The sequence below is a fragment of the Anas acuta genome, chromosome 25 (genome assembly GCF_963932015.1).
Source record: "Anas acuta chromosome 25, bAnaAcu1.1, whole genome shotgun sequence".
In the NCBI taxonomy this organism is placed as follows: domain Eukaryota; kingdom Metazoa; phylum Chordata; class Aves; order Anseriformes; family Anatidae; genus Anas; species Anas acuta.
The window spans coordinates 1,524,901-1,540,452 of record NC_089003.1 but is presented as its reverse complement, the minus strand read 5'-3'; the positions used below and the strand labels follow the sequence as shown (position 1 = coordinate 1,540,452).

General features: G+C 56.8%; 1 long non-coding RNA gene across 1 annotated transcript; it reads left to right on the top strand.

Moving 5' to 3' along the window:
- The first annotated feature begins 10,820 nt into the window (after positions 1 to 10,820).
- On the top strand, positions 10,821 to 15,350 carry LOC137844459 (uncharacterized). Its single transcript, XR_011089905.1, has 2 exons — positions 10,821 to 11,246; positions 13,498 to 15,350. It is a non-coding gene; the product is annotated as an uncharacterized lncRNA (long non-coding RNA).
- The last annotated feature ends 202 nt before the right edge of the window (positions 15,351 to 15,552 follow it).

Sequence of the window (15,552 nt, the reverse complement as noted above, 5' to 3'; positions counted from 1 at the left end):
TTGGCTCTTGCCAAGCCCCCTTCCCGCAGCCAGCAGGAGGCTGGGGCTCGGCGAACGCGTGGTGACAACGGTGACAAGCTCAGGCTCCCTGGGGACCAACCCAGCTGTGCTTGGGCTAACGAAGCAGCTTCCTAATGAGTCTGACGGCCGGATCCCAGACAGCGTGGAACAACCTGCCGGGCTGCATCTCGTGGAGCGCAGCCAGTTTGCAGCAGCTGAGGCTCCGGGGCCTCTGATCCTTGGATCCAAGGGATGAGGCCACCTCGAACCTTAAAGCTTCCCAGTAAAATCAATTTTTTTTTTCCCCTTCCCAGCTAACCGAGACCGTAACCAAGCCTCTGGGGATGCTCGCTGGAGGGTGGCAACCCAGCCCAGCAAGAGCTTTGGGAGGAGCGCCCCAAAGCAACACGTAAAGGTCATGGGGGCTCTCGGTGCCTCCGCATGGAGGCTCAGGGATTTGCCCCAGGCTGGAGGAGGCCCCAGCCTCATCCCTGCTGGCTGGGATCCCAAAGGGCTCCCGGAGGAGGCTGCAGGGACCTGGGGAGGCTCCGTGCTTGCAGCCGCCTCTTACCGAAAGCTGAAATCGGAGCGCGTGCCTCTAGGGCTCGTGGAGCCGTGAACCCTGGGGAGGGGGGGACCTGCGTTTGGTTCCTCTGCCAGCGCCTGTTTATGCGTTTTACCCAATTACTGCTTAATGCAAAATGCATAAGGAGCCCTTGGAGCGGGGACAGAAACCCACGGCCCGGCTTTGCGGTCCTCATCGGCAGAGCCGACCCTTTAGGACAATTTCCAGTCTCAGCTGAATGACTTCATGAGAAGATTTCTCTGTCTCCCTCTCTCTCTTTTTTTTTTTTTTCCTTCTTTTTCCAACCAGTTGCCGGTTAATTTTTGCTCTGATTTAGGAACAAAAGCCCTGTCTGGAGGCTGAATTTGCTTCCCTTCAACATCCCGCTGCTGGGTCCCAGTCAGGCTTTTGTTGCTGCTGGATTAAAGGATTTGGGTGCTGGGGAATTAGGGCTGCTTCTGAGAGGTCTTGAGCTGGCCCACCTCAAACACCAAAAATCACGGGGAGGGGCTTTGGAAACGTTATGGCACGGTTGGCACCGTGGCTTCCCGGCCAGCCTTGACATGAGATGGGAGAGAAGCAGCTCGTACAGCCCAGCCGCGTTGTGGCTTTTGAGGTTTCAGCACGTGAAAGCAACAAATTGGCTGTTTAAGTGAAACCTACACTCCGGGCCGGCTCCCAGAGGAGCCCCAGATCCCGAGCCAAAATCTGAGAGAGCGGAGGGAGAGAAATCAATCATTATTATCGGAAATAAAGCAAACTCCAAGGCTCTCTTTCCCTTCTTCCTTTGGCGATTTCTCCTTTTGGCTCAGAATTTCGCATTCTTCTTTCTAAAGCGGCCAAAGAGATGGGGATAGATAGCGGCTTTCCCTGCCCCTCCAGCCAGGTCTCAGCCTGGAGGAGATGCTGAACCCGGGACCCGAATCCCTCCACTGACTTTAACAGAGATGCACCACGCGAGCTGATTACCCGCAGACCTTTTGCACGCCTGGCAAAGAATTTTTTTTTTTTTTTTTCCCAACCTAATTGGATTTGCTCTCTCTATTTCTGCAGCTTTTCTGCTCCTTATTTTGTTATTTATAGAAAACATCTGTCGGCGCGGCAGCCGGCCCGTGGGGAGCGCGGGGCCGGGCCAGGTTTGTCCCTGCGATGGTGTGGGGAGGCTCAGGTGTGAGAAAGGGGCTTCAGCCCTTGGGGGGAGGGAAATCAGGGCTTGGGGCTGCCTTTCTTTTACACATCTTGGTGAAATTCCAGCTTTGCCGAAGGAAATGGAGGCTGGGAGAGGTTTCGCTCTCGATGAGCCACCCCTGGGGGAACATCCTTGAACCAAAGACTGGGTAAAAACCGTGATGGCATGAAAAAATTAGTAAATCCTGGCTGAAAAAGCCTCTGAGAAAGGCAGGAGCTGCCTCCACCCAGGTTGTGTCAGCTGGGCAGGGAAAAGGCAGGGATTGCATTTCCAGGTGAGGAGCAGAGCCACAGGAGCAGTGTTACGGGTGTCGGAATGCTGACTAAGCCAGTTAGCAGAGCAGCGATTAACCTTGGTAATTAATCTCAGGGACTGAAGGTGGTGGAGGTCAGCGTTGTCAGAGCTAGCTGGGAGACGTGGTGATGTAATTGCTCCGGAGCTCTCAGCTCTCCCCGTCCTATCCCCCCCCTTCTCCTTCTGCTCATCTTTGATATTTTTGGGGAGATTTGCTTCGTATTTTCTATTTCCAAGGAGCTGAGCCTGAAGGGTGTTTTTCCAGCCGTGGCAGCACTGCAGCCAAACTCCTGCTCCCTTTCCGTGACTCCTGCTCCCTTTCCGTGCCCAATGGGGTGGGGATGGCTGTGTGGGATGGGTTATGGGGCCAGCTGGGTGCAGCTGATGGGCCGACCTGCCTGCAAATCCCCCCACCATAAAATTGTCGCGGGCTCGTTGCTTTGCTGGGTGGGAAAGTGGAGGGAACAGAGCCAGGGTGGTGACTTACTCGGGTAAGGTCATGCCATGAATTTCTGGCAGCTGGAAATCAGCTGCAACCTTCCTGGTGCTCCGCTAGCCCCAAAGCATCCTTCCTCCTCCTCCTCCTCCTCCTCCTCCTCCTCCTGAGCAGCACATGGGCGTCTTGCTGGGAGCTCGGCCCCGTGCCGAATGGCAGGTGGGTCAGAGCCGAGCTCCTGAACACCTCCTGTCCTCACAATACGAGTCAAAAAGCGGTGTGTGATGGTAAAGGGAGAGCTCAGTTCGGGAACAAAGGATTGGCTGCTGATAGCGACGTGATTTACAGCAAGGCTTAGGCCAGGCAGCTCCAGGAGTGCTTTTATGTGACAGCCTAATGGTTATTAATTTGTCTGGAATTTGCTGTAATGCTATTAATCCTGATAGGCTTGTTGGACACTTAATGCAAATGTTTTAAGTGCTTCTGTGGGATTTTTTCCCCGGAATGGTGTGTTTAGGTGCACAGCCCACGGGCAAGCTCCTGTTTTGATGCGGCAGCCCCCAAATTCCCCCCATTGCATGGGGGCACCACCTGGCCACGTTCCTCCCCATCCTCAGCAGGGCTGTGCTGAGCACCCATCCCTGGGCTCATCCCGTGTCCCTGCCCACCCTGTGCAGGCTCCAAATTCCTCCTCTTTACAGCTCCAAACATCTTTCATCTCCTCCTCTTTGCTCGAGCCACCAAATTGCCCGTGTCCTAGGCTGGCTGCCCCGCGCTGGTTCTGCCTCACCCAGCGCTCCCAGGGGCTGCTCCTTTCATTTCTCCCTCGCTTTGATTCCTCGCTTCACCGTCGCTGGCTGGCGAGCCGAGCTGCAGCCATGTGTTTCTGTTTAGGTGGCCTGACAGATTGAGGTTTGCAGCCTTCTTGGTGGGAAACGCGGCTCCAAAAGCCTGGAAATGTGTGAAGGTTGCAATCCGATTCCGGCTGCTTTTCCCCCGCTCCCCTCCTCCCCGGCCCTGCAGGGAAAGCGCAGCTGATGCCAAGGGGGAAAGCGGAGGGGGAGGGAGGAAAAACTCCAAACCTCCCAGGGAAGCTGGAAATATATGTAGGACTCGATCCAAAGATTGATGAAATAAATCACAGGCTGGGACTGGGAGAGCGGCAGGTTGCTTCGGAGGGAGCAGCTCCCAATTTCTGGCTGCTGGGGGGGGGTCTGGGCTGCTCTGCGGCGCCGCTGCCCCCAGATGCTGGGGGAGGAAAGGTTTCGGTGTTAGCTTAAATCCAGGCGGTGCACGTGTTTCTCGTGCAAAACTCTCCAAATGGGTTTGAGCCTGGTGTGGGCGAGCAGAGCTGCTCGGGGCTTTGCTGCCCACGGGGGGACGGCATCCCAAAGAGGATGCGCTGGGGAGGGGGCCGGCAGCATCCCCCGGTGCCAACGATCCCATCCCCAAGCAGGCTGGTGCTGGTGGGATCGCTGCACACAAAGAGCCCTTTGAAGGCTTCGGGGATGGGAGTCAAGGGCTGGCCGTGCCCCTGACGCTGACGGGCGAGGGCTGGGGCGAGCTCGCCTCAATCGGCGGCTTTATCCTTCCTTACCCTTTTTTTTTTTCTGCCTCTGCCCCGTCTGGAGCTCCCTAACAGAAAGCAAATCCAGACGGCTGTGTTATCTCTGAACTCATTGCTCGGGATCGAGCTGATCGTGGCAGCACCCCTGCGTGCCCCCGTGTGTGGCGTGGGGCTCGGTGGGCACCTCGGTGTGTGGCTCGTGGCCCTGCTGCGCCTCTGTGTGCCCACAGCGGGGCTTTCAGCCTCCCCGGGGGGCTGCAGGCGAGCGGGTTGGGGTCGCCTCTCCTGACCTTCTCAGTGAGCCAAATCTCAGGGCTTGGCTCCCAAAGCGTCTGAGTGGTGCAACAGCTTCCTTCCCAGCTGAAAAAAGCCTTTCTGGTTTCTGGAAGCCTTTCTCTCCTTCTGGAGAGAGGCCCCTTCCACTCATCCCTTCCCAGGGCATTTGGGAATAGGTGGGTCTGGAAATACCCCCCCCAGCAACCACGACGCCCATCTCGGCTCCAGAGGGGTGATGCTGAGCCTGTGGGGACGAGACCTGCTCACACGGCAGCTTCGTCGACCCCACAACGGGACGGGGGATTTGGGAGAAAGAGGGTTTGCGAGACGGGATTGCTGGTGCTTATAGGGTCAAACGTGCCACAGCCCTGCCCAGGATAAGCAGCGCGAGGTTCCTCCCGACATCATTTTACAAGGAAAACGTCCAGGGACAGCCCTGCCCTGCTGCTGAATGATTCCTGATGGGAGCTGGGTGTTTGCCAGCAAGAGGGTGGCCAGCTGAGTACGTTTGCCCCCGTGTGTGGCTCACAGAGCCCGGCTCGTTCCTGGCAGCCACTGCTCAGCTTTCACGGCCAATTTGGAGAGCTTTGAGAGCTCAGCACCGTGTGCCGTGCCCTGGGTGGCACTGAGCTGCTCCAGGGAGGTGCTGGGGGGAAAAAAACAGGGAGATTTTGGCAGAGGGAGGCGGGATGCTGGCTTTTGGGGCAGAGGAAGGAGCAGGGTCTGCTCCAGGCAGATGTTTTGTGCCTTAATTCCTCTCCGTTCCCAGCTCCTGCTCCCGCTATCAGCCTGGCCTCCGAGGCTCGCTCTCCGCTGGCGGCAGATTCCCCTCCTGCATTCGTAGAGGGGGGGCCAAGAATAACACACATCCACCGCGACGTGCCCGGGTCTCCTCCGAAGCCCCCGCGTCTCGTGGTTGTGGGAGGACGGGGGCCTCAATGTGCACAGGGAGGGAAAAAAGGAGGGAGAAGCAAACAGCGGGGCTGGGAAAAGAGAGGCAGCGCTGCTGGAAAGATGCAGAAAGGGGGTAGGGAACGGTCAAGGGTATTTATAGGATTCCCATCCCTACACGGCCAGCATCTCACCCGTGTGGGCAGCCTGGCCCTGGCCAGGGTTAAATGTGCAGGGTCCGTGCCTCTCTGTCTCCAAGCGAGAGGGGGTTGTTAGAGCGGGATCTGCAGTGCCAGGCTGGGAGAAATGGGCTTGCAAAAATAAATAGTGCGGGTCACGAGTTACTGGCTCTTGCTGGGGGGGACGGAGTGTTTACATGAGGGCCTGGAGGCTTGGCTCTGCTTTATGCTGGCGGGAAGGGTCCTGGAGGAGAGGCTGATCTCCAGTTCATTGAGGTTCAGCTGTTTTTTGGGAGGTCTGGCTCTTCCCTGTGATGTTGCCTTCTGCTGAGGACTTTGCCCTAGGAATTGGGTGTTTCTGGGTGTTCTCTGCTTCCCCAGACCCCGCTTTAGCTGCTGGTGAATGGATCCAGCATGGCCATGCCCGGAGGCTGCTTGGGTCCCCCCCAAACCTCACCTGGGGGTCCCACACCAGGGGGGTCCCTGCCTGGTGCTGGGGGGAAGACCCTCAGCATCACTGGCTGGGAGCGCTGCCAGCACCTTCCCTGCTCTTCCCTTAACAGAATTATTTGGGCTTCCCCCCAGGGGTGCTGGGAGAAGGGCAGTGCTTGTTCCTGCTGCCCGATCTTCCTTTTGAAGCCCTCATCCCCCCGCACAGCCATCACAGCCGCCAGCCCGCAGCTAATTGTGATGCCACGCGGGCAGCTGGAGCCCAGCTCCAGCACCAAAGCCTGCCCAGCTGTCCCAAGAGCAGGGGGAGCAGAAAATGTGCTATGGGGACAGAACTGATTTCCCTTAATGCCTCTTTGGAGAGAACAGCGTCTCCTCGTCCTCTCCCTGCCCATGGCAAGCTCTGGCCCCAGGATGCTTTTTTTGGGGGGGCAGCATCAGTCAGAGAAAGGCTCCCAGGTGCTGCTTCCTTGCAGGAGAAGCCGTGAAAACTTTTAATCCCTTTCTCATGGCTGTGGTGTCGATAAGAAACATCCTCTAGTAAAACAGCATCAAGGGAGGTAAAGCCCAAATCTCGGGGTTCGCATCCTCACGCCCCAACCTTCTCCATCCCTAAATCCAACCGAAGGGCTTCCTTTATAGCACGAAGCGAGGCCCCAGGATTTCCTGGCACCAGGCACGATTTGTTGGCCCGGAGCTCGGCAATGAGCCCGTCCGATGGTGTCGGTGATGCTCCACGAGCCGCTGCCCCCCTGCGGGTCGCCCTTTATTCCATCAGCTGTGCCAGCAGAGCTCCGCTCCCTGCCTTGCTCTGCAAAGACAACCGGGAGGTGTTAAGTGCTTATAAACGGGGCATAAACACAGCCCTGCTGGTGTGCAGCCACGGACCTGTTTAGCACTTTCTAAAGTGCTTCAAGAAAGCCACTTCAGCTCAGCGCAAGGTTTTGGGATCCAGGAACCAGAAAGTCTTTAACAGCCTTGACTTCTTGCCTGTTCCCCCCATTAGGATAAAGCTCACGCAGCCCAGGTGCATCTGCGGAGGGTTTGGTTCCCCGTTCCTGAGCAGAGCTTGCAAGGAGGAAGGGATGGTGAGGAGACAGCAAGGGGAGGATGTGGATTTATTTTTTTGCATCTTCTGAGGATGTTCAGGTGACCAGTTCCTCCCTTATTCATTAGGAAAGCAGCTCCAGCTCGGGTCTGAGGTCCTTTTTGGGGCTGAGCACTTCTGGGCTGGCGTGGAGCAGAGCCATGGTCCCTCTGGATGAGGGAGAGGATGGATGGGGTGGCTCGGCTCTGGTTCGCTCTCCAGGTACCAACGTAGCTCCTGGTGCCAAAATCTGTGTCGGAACCACCTCCAGCAGCTCTGGTTTGGGTGTTTTGCTGCTCCCTGTACAGGCACAAAGGTGTTGCCACGGCTTTGGAAAGCTCATCTGCCTGCTGGCAGAGCCTGAAGTTCTAAATGGAGATGTTGGGCTGCTCCCCAGTGGGGTTGTTTTATCAGTTTTGAGGACTGAAGCTCTTTTCTGGAAATGCTGGGGCATCCTTAAAGATCCCACCAAGTCCTGCTTTGGGTAATACGCTCATTTTTTAACAGGTTTTTCCTTCTGCTGCGGCAGCGTGGGTAAAGCTTTCTCCTTCCCCTGCTCTTCGGTGACTGGTGTGATAATTGGGTCTAAATTGATTCAAACCATTTCCTGTAAGTCCCCAGGGAATAAATTTCCCAGATCAATGGATGCCACTAGCAGTCGCTGGAAGCTCTGCTGCCCTAAGCAGGGCTCGGAGGCGGTATTTTATTGAATCTGCCATGCCTCCTGCTTGAAATATTATTCCCTGTTTGAGCAAGGACCCCAATTTTTCCTGAGCTCTGATGCTTTGGGCATGGATTTCTGGGATCTAGCGAGCAGGACGAGGCTGGTACTTGGATCACCACCGGGTGCAGGAGCTGCCAGAACCTCTCCATCCCCAGCAGGTGGTGGCAAAAAGGCTCCGATTTGGGGGATTTGGGGTTGGAGGTGCTGGGGCCAGATGCAGGGTGTTTGGCTGTCTCGGGCAAGGCTTTTCTCTCCCTTGGAGAGTTTCTGCTTTCTTCTGGGCTTCCCCCCACCCGTGGCACAGCTTTCCCTGCTCTGGGTGGATCTATTGGCCTGGCAGCCAGGATTCATTGCTGGGAGTCCAGCCCATCCTTCAGGTCATTTTGGTTGTAGAAACAAACGGGCATCAAGTCCTCTTTTCCCAAAAATGCTTCAAAAGAAGCAAGAGGTTTCTGCCTGCCCTTGCTCGCATTTCGAGGTGTTTTTTTTTGCCTGCTCTTGCTGCAGGCATTGTCCCTTTGTTCAGACCCGCTGAGCTTTCCCAGGGATACTTCTTGCCCTCCGAGGTCCCAGCTGGAATCTCTTGGAAACCAGAGATGCTTCTGGGTGCAGAAAAGCTCCTGGCTTTGGCACGGACAGCGAGGACTGAGCATCACCCCTCGGAAATGCTGCCACTTGGCTGCTCCCAACCACATCCCTGCAGAGGGGAAGGGTCCTGGGCTGCACCTCTTGAGCTGCTCCTGCAGCTGAACACCAGCCTGATCCAAATTAACCTGGGCAGGAAGAGGATCTGGGCAGATTTCCATCCTGGAAAGGAAATAAATCCCCGTGTGCTCGCAGCCATCAGCCCCTGTCCAGCTCGATCCAAGGCTGCTCTCTGCCGAGCTCGGACCCGCGGCTGAGATTTATCGGCGCTTGGACGCGGCTCTGTCCTGCTGTGTGTCTTCCAGGGGCTGCTTGAAAATGATTTCTTGCCTTCGCCTTCTCACCGGCTCTGCGGATGGTGTTTACTAAGTGTATTTTAATGTGGTCACCTTTCACCTCCTGCCTAGACGGGTATTGATCCGCTATAGATCCCGGGGAAAGCTGCGGAGGGGACGGGGGCTGCAGCTACCCTGGGGCTGGGGAGAGGGGAAGGGGGCAGCTGGGACGAGCACGTAGCAGGGCTCAGCACGATGAGGAGGATCAGTTCCTCGTCTCGCAGCCCTTTTTGCTCACGGGATGCTCTGCTGGATGGCAGCGGGCATAACCACTTGGGAAAATACACCCATGGAGCTGGTTTCTCCAAGGTTTTCCTGGAGAGCCAGTGTGTTTCTGTGCCCAAAAGATCTGCTGGAGATGTTTCCTTTGTTCCTCAGGCAGCTTCCATGGGCAATATTCAGGCAGAATTTGTGAACTGGCACAGAAAAGCATCTGTGGGGTGAGGACAATGCATGGATATGGGGACGCCACTGCCACTGCTCGCTGCCTCAAACCTGGGCAAATGGGTTCAGTCCCACTGCGTGCTGGGCAAATCATCCTGTAAAAAGCAAAACACCAGGCTGGGGGAAGCCCTGGCTCTCCCAGCCCTTGGGAGCACGGGCAGCGAGCAGCTCAGCCCAGCCTCGCGCCGAGCAAGAAACATCTGCGGCTGTAAAACCCAGCCTGGGGAAAGGGGACCTGCTCATCTCAGACCCGAAATTGGGAGCGGTGGGAGGCAAAAGAGGGAAAAGCTGAGATGTCCCAGCTGTTGCCTGCTCTTTCTAACGTCATGGGGGCAGGCGTTTGTTTGGGGGAGTGGGAGTGATTTGGTGTCTGAGCTCTTTGCTGTCCGCAGGGGCAGGTGGAGGGGAGCAGCACAGGCTTTTCCTAGGGGATTTTTCCTCCGTGTCCCCTCCAGTCCTCTCCTGTGCCTGCCCTGATGACACAGCCGGATTGCAGCCCCCGTGGCCCATCCTGCAACTAATTGGGGCCGGGGAAATTTCTTTCCCGAGCTGCCTCAGCCCTGTTGCAGGCTCTCACGGCTCCAATCACGGCTCCGTGCTGCAGGGAGCCGGCGGGGAATGCAGAGGGCAACGCTCCGCAACCCGCCCGCTAATCCACCCCAAATAAACAGTGCTCAGCAGTGGCACGGGAGCAAAGCCAGGCTCCTGTGGGGACGGGACCGACAGCCACCCCACAGGGGTCCCAGAGGCTTTATCCCCAGGGGGTGAGCTCGTGGCAGGGTCCCTGTCCCCACAGCATGGGGCACCCCCTCTTGGAGCACCCTGGAACCCTGCAGTCGTTTTTAATTTCATTGCTCCTCTTCTCCCTGTGGAGGGAGAGAAGGTGGAAGTGTCTCTTTTTTTTTCCCTTTATTTTTATTTTTTTATTTTTATTTTTTTTTTTCTATTAGAGCTTTTAATGCTGTTGAAAACGCGGGGCTGCAGTCGCCCAGAGGGGCGCTGAGCTGGTTGGGGTGATGGGGAGAGGCAGCTCCGCGGTGGAGAGGCAGCGGAGATGGTTGTGGGGTGGAGAGGAAAGGGAAAAGAAGGGATTGAGCACACCACAGCCACAAACTGGAGCATCCCAGCCAGGCAGAGGTGGCCGCATCCTGCTCTGGCTCCCAGGAAAGCCGGGCAGCACGACAGCTAAACCACGAGGTCGTCGGTGCAAAGGCAGCGCTCGTGGCTAAACTGGCTCTGCGTTGGTCAAAAATGTTCCTCCCTCCCTCTTTTTTTTTTTTCTTTTTTCCTTTTCTTCTTGTAAACAGGAAGCTGGGGTTTTATTTCCCCCCAAATCCTTGCAGAACGTGTCTGTTTTTATAGCAGCCTTTATTTATTTGTTTCTTCCTTTCGCTGGGAACCGGAGAGTTTGCAGCTGATGGAAAGCAGGGGAAGTGTCGGCGGCTCAAATCCCAACCCCCGAGCACGAGCGGCGACTTTCACTGAAAACCCCAAACCTCCTCCCAAAGGGGAAAGACGGGGAACAGGGACGGAAAAAGGGATAACGTTTCCCTCCGTTCCCACTTGAACCTGCGCTGGACTTTGTTTAAGAGGAGGTGATGATTTACCCGGGGTAATCCCTGGGGCCGGGGGGGTGATTTATGGAGCAATAAAACCACGCAGGATTGTCTTCATCACAGGTTTTGGGTTGAATTTCTCGTTGGAAAAGCTCGTATCCGTTATCTTCCTATCCCAGCTGAGCAGGAAAGCTTCTTGCAGCTTCCCAGGTCCTCCCTGGGGGGTTTTGCACCACGCTTGGGGCCACATCCCCCCCCCAAACCTGACCCCGCTCACCTGCATCCACTGCGGGATGGAGCCAGGTGTGGCCAGAGCTTAATTGGTTTTAAATGAACCTGGGGGAGCCCGAAAGGTGAAAGGAGGAAAAAAAGGGGGGGAAATTGGCTTTCTTTGGGAAGTGCTCGCTGTTCCTGAGAGGGGAGCAGGTCTGCGGTTTTGCTTTAATTAGGGGTAATAAAGCTGCGTTTTCCTTTCTCCTAAATCCCAGTGAAGTGGGGTTGGACTGGTTTAATCCACTGCTTGTCCAGGTCAGCCTGCTGCCAGCCGAAACAGCCAAAAACAGAGAGAGGATGAGAGAGCAGAGCCGGGAGCCCCAGAGATGCAGCAGGTACGGAGCTGGGTGCTGGGTGTCGGGGTCCTGTGCTGCCAGCCAGGAGGGGAGGAAACTCAGCTAATAAAATCCTGCCAAATCTTCCAGGAGCTCTGCAAGTGCATTGATGTCTTGGGGACAAGACCCCACTGCTGTTTTTTTTCCATTTCACCTGCTAAGGCTTTTGGAGGTGCTGTGCTGGGGATGCCCGTGCCCAAACCCTCGGGGGCTGCAGGATGCTGCTCAGCCTTCAGAGGGAAAGGAGCTGGTGAGCAGCGTATTTTGGGAGCACCAGGAAGGTGATGGGGCCGTTCCCAGGCTCTCCTCACTCTGGATAAAAACCAGGAGCTGTAAAAAGGGACGATTCTGCTCGGTTACAGCAGAGGGGAAAGCACGTGGGGTGACGTGGTGGTTGAGCAGTGCTGAAAGCCTGTCAGAGCCATGGTGTGGGGAGAAGGACAAACAGCTGCTTTGCTGCTGCCCCGCAGGATGCTGCCTCTCTGCCCAGTTTGGGGCTAAATCCTCCCCATCTGTAGGATAAAAGGGCTGGCTGTGGGTCCAGAGGGTCCTGGTGCAAGTGTGGGGCTGATCCTGCTGCATGGCCGGGCAGAGGATCCCAAGCTCCTTCAGTTCAGTGGGCGTCTGGGGGCTGAGAGCTGAAGTGAAGGCCTGAAATCCAAACACCTGTGGATCTGGAGGCAGCCAACATGAATCCCTCTTCCAAAACCCTTCATCTTGCAGCTCAGGCAGTGCCGACCCTTTTCCAGTCCCAGCATCACTCCTTTTTTTGCCTGCGTCAACAAGAGCCAGGAGCGAGCGAGCCCCCGATGCAGTCACATCCTTGCGTGGTGTTCCCCTGCAGGCTGAGCAGCCGGATGTGTTTTAATTAACATGATCCCAGAATCACCTCTCAGCGCTGATTTTAAGAGGCAGGGTTGGGAGCAAGCTGCTGCTTCCCCGCTGTGCCCAGAGGCGAGCGCTGAGCCCCGGCTTGCTGCCCACGACCTCCCCGGGGCTCTTTGCAGCAGCCGCCGTGGCCCAAAGGGTGGTCAGAGCTCTGGCAGAGGGCGTTTGTGTCGCTTGAATCGTTTCCCATCTGATTAAGGAAGGAGAAGTGTGACAGCAAGCGTTAGGAAATCAGCATCTCTGGCCTGATCTTGAGAAGATTCGCATCCGGAGGCAGGAAGCTGCGCGCCCCTGCAGCGCTCGTGCGCCGCTGCTGCTTCGTTCCCCGGCCAGTTGCAGGGGGGGAGAGGAGCCGAGGGGCTGGGGAGAGATTTCTCAATCCCAGATAAAGCTTTGAGGTCATTTTTCAGGTCCATGTGAAATGTGTTTACATTGAACTCTGTTACCAGCACGAAACCCAGGCCGGATTTCTGCAGGGGTGGTGCTGAGCCTGGAAGCCTCAATCAGACCTGGGTTCTTCCCTCTCCTGGCTATTTACTCATTGCAAACTCCTCATACGCTTATTTTTGAGAAGCTTTTGGGACCTGAGGCACCTGCCGGATGAAATATTTCCTATAAGACGCTTCCTTCCCTTTCCTTTGCTCCCCGTGGCTCCCAGCTGCTGGTCCTGGGGAAGATGCTTGCTACGACCGAGCCCTGCACAGCTGTTTCTCACTACAGAATTCTTCGGAGGTGGATTATTTGTCATTCCCCAGCTTAATAATAATAATCCGTTAATGCATTTTTGTCATCCACTGGGGAAACAAAACGCTCCCACGTGTTTTTTACGGCCGCGGTGTTTTGCATGCACGCACACGGAGTCGGAGCTCGCCCTGTGCACCCTGGCCCGGCTAAAAGCCCCGAGCAGCTCCCGCTGTGCCGAGAATTAAGTCTTACAACATGACAGGGTGGGTCAGAAGCGTCTTAAAACCGCTGAGTAACGAGCGTGTAAAAATAGATGTAAAAGGGGAGGGAGAAGTGAACGTTTCCGACGTGCCGGTGGCCGCGGGGACCCCACTCGCTTTGCGCTCCCTGGGAATCTTGCGAAAATATTTGCTTTGCGCTCAGCGCTGGATCCGACGCCGGCCGGGGGGGGCTGCGGTTGGCTCCGTGCACGCTCAGCAGCTGGCAGGCTGATGGAGGCAGATGGCCTTATCCTGCTCCAGATGTGCTGCACGAAGCTGTGCCTCTTGTCCTCCCCCTCTCCGGGGCTGTTCCCCTCCCTGCACCCTTCCCTTCCCCAGGTGGCAGCTCTCTGTGCCCTCCTGCAAGCAGAAACGGGGCATTTAGCTTATTTTTTTGTTGTTTCTTGCCCTTTCTGCAGGTTCTCGGAGCCAGGCAGGGGCTGAGGACAAGGCTTTCACTCCACACCCTGCCGTAGGATGCTCCTTTGCTCCAGCTGCCGCCAGCCCATGGGTTGAAAGAACCGCAGCGTGGGGTGGTTACAGCCTGGCCAAAAACCTCCCCGACAGCCCAGGACGGAGCCGGCTGCGAGCCCAGCAGTGGCTGCAATGTGGGGAGCCCTGGCAGAGTTGCTGGTGGGAGTGGAGAAGGCTGAGCCAGGGTAATTTGCAGCTCGCAGCGTGCCCCGGGGTGGGGTTGGGACCTCGTTTGGGTTGCTCACACGGACGCAGCACCCTGGGGAGCGGAGGAGCAGTGGGTGCTGAGCTCTGCTCTGCTCCGTGCACGCAGCCAGCGCCGTCCCCATGTGCTCCCCACGTGGCCGGAGCCAAACCCTGAGTCACGGCCACCCACGCTCCCTCCTGCCTGGGGACCCGCTTCAATCAGCACCGGATCAGCCTCACGACCAGCGCTTTGCAGCCAAAACGCTGACTTTCCCGGAGCCGTGGCCAGGAAGGTTTGCGAGCCCTACCTCGAGTTCCTTGCTCGGGCAGAGCTTTTAGTGCTCAGCCTTGTGCAGACCTCCCTGTGCCCCGTTTTGCTCCCCACTTCAGCTGGCAGCACCAGCAGGTTGCAGCCCGGTCGCGGCGAGGACACGAGCGTTGAATTTTGGAGGTGCAGCTGGGATTTAAGGAGGGCACGGGGTTGTGGAAAGCTCCCCTTGGTGGTCATCGCTGAAGCTCTCTCTGCGGCACACAGCTTGAAATGAAGGCTCGGATCCACCGAAATGCAACCTGCTGGGAGCTGGATGCAGAGCAAGCATCAGTGCCAAAATTCGGGCAACTCGCTGTGCTTCAAGGAAATTAAAAGGCACTCGCTCCGTTTTTTGCTTATCCAACTGCTCGCAGCCTCAGCTGACCCGGTGCACTGAAGGAATCAGCATTTTCAGCAGGCTTGGGCTTTGATTTGTTTCTTATGGCTTCCTGTCCTGATGCAAAGGAAAAGTTATTTTGGGAACCTCATGAATGAAAACCGAGAGGTGACCGAAGCACCAGCAGGGCAGGCGGGGGCAGCCAGATACAATATTTCTCCTACCCACAGAAGAGATGCTCCGGAGGCTGTTTGCCTTTGATTCCTTCTCCCCAGTGCAATGAAGAGCAATTATCCTTCCCATAAAAGCCTCCTTCTTTCAGGGGACTTGTAGTGACTTCAAAGAAGGGGCAGGTCTCTCTCGGGAACAAAGTCGTCGTTTCAGTGGGTTCCGGGGCTCTGAAGAAGAGCTCTGCGTCGTGCTGGCTGCCCGGACCTCTGCTCCTCTGCTCCTGCCCCATCCCAGAGGGTTTTTTCAGGGCGAACATCCCCCAGGGAAGGTGCTTTCCCTGCGGTAATCCCACGCTGCAGGACCCCACCTCAGCCAGGCTGGGACCCCTTGCTTTGAGATGCCCGCAGGGCTCGCTGCATGCCCCAGTCCTCTGCTGTCAAAGGGGTTGGTGGAAAAAGCAAGAACTCAGCCGCTTCTGCAGCTCCCCTGTCCCAGCTAAGTAGTGCTTCCTTTTCCGAGGAAAATGCAGCGTGCCTGGGGCTGAGCTCAGCCCGGGCTTGGTATGTCAGAGTGAGCAGAGCTTGGTTGGAGCGAGGTTTTTTCTTCCCCAGCCCCTATTCCGAGCCTCCGACTGTGTTAAGAAACCTTCCCCAAAAGCCAAGAAGCTCTGCAGTGACCAGTGGATGCTTCTCATCCCACTCTGGCACAGCCCCGGTCCTCCTTTTGGGGCCAGGCTCCTTGGGTGAGGGCCGAGCAGCATTTTTGGGCTCATTCCCTGCAAACCAGAGCAGCGTCCCAGGAGCTGCGGTGGCTGCGGGCACCAGGCTGGGCTCGGGGCTGGTGGGCACCGGGTGGTGGGGGGACAGTTGTGGAGGAAGGACCCTGCATTTAAACACTGCAGCAGCATTTTGGGCAGCAGTTGGGTTTCTCGAGCCCTCAGCACAGCTCCAGGACCCACAGGATTGGAGCTGCTGCGCCCACCGCCAGCAGCCCCAT